The sequence below is a fragment of the Rhipicephalus microplus genome, chromosome 1 (genome assembly GCF_043290135.1).
Source record: "Rhipicephalus microplus isolate Deutch F79 chromosome 1, USDA_Rmic, whole genome shotgun sequence".
Classification (NCBI taxonomy): Eukaryota; Metazoa; Arthropoda; class Arachnida; order Ixodida; family Ixodidae; genus Rhipicephalus; species Rhipicephalus microplus.
Genome location: NC_134700.1, coordinates 173,211,042 through 173,217,041, shown reverse-complemented (window position 1 = coordinate 173,217,041; position 6,000 = coordinate 173,211,042).

The following is a 6,000-nucleotide window of genomic DNA, read 5'->3' as shown; positions in this document are numbered from 1 at the left end:
AACCCATTGGTCGCGACTACACACCCCGCAAATAGTATTTGCACAAGCGCTACTAAAGCAACTGAATGTAAAAATTAGACATATTGGTCCAATACACAACCTAAGTCAATGCTTAGCATACAATTCGATGATATATTTCCTCATAACGCGAAACAATTGGCATATAGGTATTTTAATGACCAGTTAGCAGATTATCTAGCCCACCTAGAGATAAGCAATATCATAGCGACTGATGCATCTGTGTCAAAAGAAAAGGCTGGTGTTGGCATCTTCTCTCCTTCTTTGGACTGGTCCTTTTCGATTCGACTCCCAGATTATACCCCGGTATTCATGGCAGAATTATTGGCCATTGTTCTTGCCCTACGTAAATTACCCTGAAGCGAATCATTAGCAGTTATCATTACAGATTCGTTATCAGTTTGTAATGCACTTTCTGCGGCAGTAAATTCAGAGCTGATGAATGCGTTTCGACATTTAGTACCGAAAAACGTAAAAAAACTGCATTTGCTGTGAGTACCCGGCCACCGCAGAATATATTTGAACGAAATGGCGGACTCTTTAGCAGCAGTATCCCTGGGTGGGCCCACCATCCCAGTTTTGCCAGATACGGCTTACGTAACCGCGCTAAGGTTCCGAAATGCTTGCCTGCAATGGGGAAAAGGTAATTTGGATAAACTCCAAGATTTCGAGCATTTGAGCTATTGCTGGAATAAACAGTGGTGTGTATCTCGCCAGTTAGAGGTCACTTATACCAGATTGCGCTGTGCAGTTCCACAACTAAATTATTACCTTAATAAAGCTCAGCTCAAGGCGTCACCGCTATGCATTTGGTGCAACGAAATTGAAACAATTGAACATTTCTTTATATTCAGTCATCGTTATTCTTATCAAAGAAAAAGATTTTTAGTAGCCCCATTACAAAAGCTAGGAATACAAGTAAATTTACCAGTGATTTTATCACTTGGCAGAACTTCATTTGGTTACTGCCACAGGGATGTATGCTCCGCTCTGTTCGATTACATCAACGCAACTAAAAGATTGCCATGCTAGTGAACCACTACCTTTTCAGATCTTTAGTTTAAAATTCGTAGTTATGTCTTTAAAAATCAAAAGATGGTTTGACCGCTTGCTCAGCACACATTTTTGTTTTTTCGGTAGTATTATTTTAAGCTATTTTTTCAGATTAGCTTCATTTTCAGTTTAGTTTCATTTAAGTATCCTGCCGCCCAGTTCTTGGCCCATCCCCCTTTGTGGGTAAGCGCCATCCATCAGAGGTCATCAGCATCAGCATCAGAAGGACGCCGCGTGGCAGGAGGTGGGCGGGGCACGAGAGATAGAACACTGGAGCTTTCAGCTGGCTGGACACGCTCAGCCAGTGTTACTTCACTTCGGCCTTTAATCTCCGCCTACATTCCCCTAAACAGAGGTTGCGGCACGGCCTCATCAGTGATCATCACGTCACGCTGCACGATAAAATGGCGTTGCCGCCGAAGTGTGAATCTCCTTCCCGAAGCATGCAAAGCCTCGACTCGACTGACCTGAGCGACGACCTGCTTCCTTTCCGCGGCGGCGAGCGCCTCTGCCACCCCAGTGTTCTGCAGGAGCAGATGAACGCGCTTCACCAGCAGGGCGCCCTGATGCTGCAGGTGATTCGCGACCACGTATACCAGCATGCGCCGGCGCACGTCGCCGACCTTGACACTGCCATGCAGTACTACAACATGATCAAGGTGCACCTGGACGACTACTTCGACACCGTGGCCTGCTACGACGTGGCCATGATGGGCCAGCGCGAGCTCAAGGTGTGGCCCGACAACATGTTCCGCTGGGTGTCCGCGGTGCTCTTCACCGTGCTCGACAGGATCGACATCCAGACGCTCGACTACTACCTGAGCATCGACAACCTGCGACAGGTGTTTCGCCACCTGTATTGGTCCAACCTGCTCTTCAACTGGAAGGCGACCCCCGACTTCTCCTAATGTTCCAGGTCACCACTGCTTGCCACCGGCGTTCTCACCATTGGGACTTGAAGTGGAGGAAAGAACTTCATTGAAGAAACAGAAAATGTGCTCATCCGCGGCGAGTGACGTACCTAAAGTACTTAATGAACCATGTAGCGGCTGGTATATGTCGGCGACCGAACACATCCATGTCTATGCGGCACAGAGTGTTTAGAACTGAGAAGCGCTTGCAGACTTTAGGTTGTCTATGCCTATCTTCCTTATTCGGAGAACAATACACACCACGCTCCTATACAAGAGTGTTACACATCAAATCTGGAAGAAAACCTGTCGCGAATAATTGGTTCGTCAAATTCGCGTATATATTGTATAAAGCACGGTGTATAGCACACGCCTAGATGTTGGCTTCTAACGCTGTACAATTGCTTTAATTTTGGCGAAGGGCGTGAATTTGATTCATTTGGCGCTGTAACCTTCGCACCATGCGTTTCCCGAGAAAGTGAAATCGCACTTTGAGTCAGCTATTTTATCTCTCTTAACTTTGGAATATAATCGTTTTTTTTTTTTGCTGTGGAATTGTCACCGTGTTGTTCTTTCGGGCTGACGCAAAACCAGCGATCAATCATCATTATCATAATTACTAAGTTAGAAAGTTCTTTGTTTCTTTGTATATTCTGCTGAATGTATAACATACTTGTTCCCACGTTGCTTGTCAGCTCAATATTCTCCGCAACTGCGGCGCAAGAGGTATCACTGCGTAATCAGCAGACTGAAAGTTTTTTCAACCCATTAGATTTGGGGTTGAAATATTGCGTAATATTAGGGGATAAAAGAAATTTCAAGTGCCATTAATTTACCTCTGAACGCAAATTGTGCACGCTGTACTTTTCGATCTTTTGTTGGCGAGGGCTAGGGGGGGACTGATAAGCTGTCTACAGTGTACATATTCATCGTCATCAAGAAATCAAGGAGTAACTGGAACATTAACGCGCAGCGTTAAAGAGCTTGCTTTGCAGAACTCAGGTGTCGGTATCGATTGCTGGGAAATCGGTGCTTTTCCATGAACGAAAATTTCAGACAGCTGCTAATAAAAAAACGGAAAGACAAAAGTAGAGGCGAAAACTTTACTGTGACCTTCTGCGTAGCAAGCTGGTGTCTTCCGAGTCACGCAGATGCTGGTTACCTGCTTTGCAAAAAAAAGTAATAATAACAATGAAAAACCTATGTAGTCGGTGCAGTCTTCTCGACGCATGTAATATTGAATGACAGAATCGTGGAATCGCACCAAGCGTCAAAACATGTGAATTGCGCCACTACTGGGTATTTTTAAGGTTGCCCGCTATTACAAAGTGTGTGGCTGCGCAGGTGAACAGGGGCGCTCATCATCTGTACATCCACAAGGCAGTCGAGGATAGTTTGAAACGCCTTTGTTATGCGGGCAAACACTCTTTTCTTTGTGAGGCTGTTGACGGCGATGCGCAGGGGGCCGAGTTACGCTACCACGTTTCTTTTGTTCCATTCTGGTAGACGAAGCTCAAGCGTACTTCACGTTTCCGCAACACAGGGCTGCAGTGTGGCGGCAGTGCGGCGATATGCGTGTCGTGCGCGGCGATGGTGTAGCGCTTACTCCGCTCGACTGCTGAGGGAAAGTTCGGTGGCTTTATCTAGGTCGTGGTGGTCGAATTTTGATAATGTCACGCACCGCGAAAGACAAGACCACACTATGGCTGAGTGTGCGCGCGTGTGCTGCCTGCCGAATGCGCTGTGTTTATCTCCCCTCTGTCTTCTCTATCTTTCATGTCCCCCTTCCGCCTCCCATGTGCAGGGTAGCAAACCGGCTGCCTAAAGGCTGTTTAACCTCCCTGCCGTTCTTTTCCTCCTATTATCCTTCTTTGATGGAAGTGAAATGCCAAAGGCCCGTGTACTGTGCCACGTCACTGCCCGTTGAAGAAGACCAGATGGTGAAAACTACTGAAACTTTCCACTAAGGCGCCTCATAACCTTATTGTGGTTTCGGAGCGGAAAACACTGGATATTATTAATAAATGTGCGCCAACGTGGGCTTATTTCAGCCACCGTGCTTACAAGTTACAACGCGATCGCTTTATGAAGGTGAAAATTGCCTTATCAGGTTCTCATTGCACACCATGCGTGCGTTCGCAGTTTTGTGTGTCGTTACGCAGTGATATTTTTTTACGTGCAACGGAAATGCCTTCTTGTCACATCACTACCGCGCTCTGTGTCTCCATGAGTAGTGTCACCTAGAGTCAAAGTGGAACAACTAGAAAGGCGATGGAGCAACAATGTGGACACTACAAATGGTTGGTTCCGCTGCACATAAATGTGATCTAGTTGTTCGGGTTGCAGGACGTAACGACCTATTTATGAACAAAATAGTAGATGCTTCAGATACGTAATCTTTGAATAGCCCAGATATTCGTGTATTGCCGGCATTCAACTTACTGCAAGTTCTAGGTCTAGGAGGAAAATGATGGTAGGTGAATTTTCCACACCATCAGTGATGATTACATTGAAATTACAGCTCTTCAATCATCGGCGGAGCAGTAAGAGATGTCAAACACGACCAGTTGAAGCCGCAATCACTAGACTACGTTGTTGGACTTTATATCTATTTTTTTATATTTACACAAAAGTGGGCCTCACAGCATCTCCCTCCTTTTTTTTTTTGCGACGTACATCAGGCAACAGAGCACTCGCTGATTTCCTGTAATAAATATTCTATGCCTTGCGTGAAATTACTTCAGGCGCCATCCCTCGGCTCCTTTAAAGGCACTAAATTTGCAATTTTTTTTAGGCTGTGTCCGTTGGATACTGTGACCAGATGATTGCTGATTGAGGATTTTATAACACATCTCTTTGAACCTTCAAGGATATCCTTGAAGGTTCAAAGAGATGTGTTATAAAATCCACGTCTTGAAATTCACGTGTTTATTCCAGTTATCCTCTTCATTTATTGAAGTATAATATATCACGTTGTTGTATTCCTAATCTACTTGTGAATCTTACTTATTTCATCTCAAATACACAATATGTAACCCATAAAATAAGAATTGTTTTTTTATAAAAAGTAACCCCGGTGATTTTTTTATATTCATCTGTTTTGATAAACCTTTCTGCATATACGTTCCTTTTGGCACATTGACAATATGTGCCGAATTATGCAACCCTAAGCAATTTAGCTTTTAGACACAGAATGGTAAAATAGGTAGCCAATTCAAGAATCATGTTTACAAATGTGGGCGACCTTGTGTACGTGACGTATGTGTCCAGTATTTCTACCTCGCCTCGCCCAGCAGGCGGATGAAGCGCACGCTTTCATCTATATGGCGATGACGGCGCGAGAATATCAAGTCGGCTGCTTCACGCGCCGGTGCAATCTTCGCTGAACTCACCACTGGTAAGTTCATACAGGCTGGCACAGCTTGACCCTTTGTGGGATTACATCGCCACTTATTTTTTGAGAGATAGGGGGAGCACGTGTGCTACGTTTACACCTTGGCTAGCCATGGCCGCGCGTAGCCTTAGTTTCGTGCCTTCATCTTATACCCACATGGAGCGGCTCCCTGTTTTAGTTTCTGGTTGGACTCATCGTTTATTGTTTATTTATAATGTTGATGAGCCGCCCAACAAAATGAACCACCCTAGCTGTTAGAGTGCTGTTAATACGGTCTTTAAAAAACGGCATTATCTCAATATAGTCGAAAAAGCACCGCAGTTCCCGTTAAAAACCAATCTTGTGTACCGGCTACATTTTCTATGCTGTCTCTACTCTACTTGGATACGCTTGGCCTGGGCGTGAATGATGATGAGGGGGGCGAAGCTTCCGTCAGCCAGTCCGTGGTTCGGTTCGTCCGTGCGTTATTGCTTTCGTCCGCCCGCGCGACCATCTGCGCGTCCATTCATGTGTCCGTCCATCTGTCCATGCGTCCATCCATGAGTTCATCCATTGATCTCTCCGTTAGTTTGTGCGTCCATCCGTCCGTGCGTCCGCGCGTGTGTCCGTGCGTCCATCTAGTGG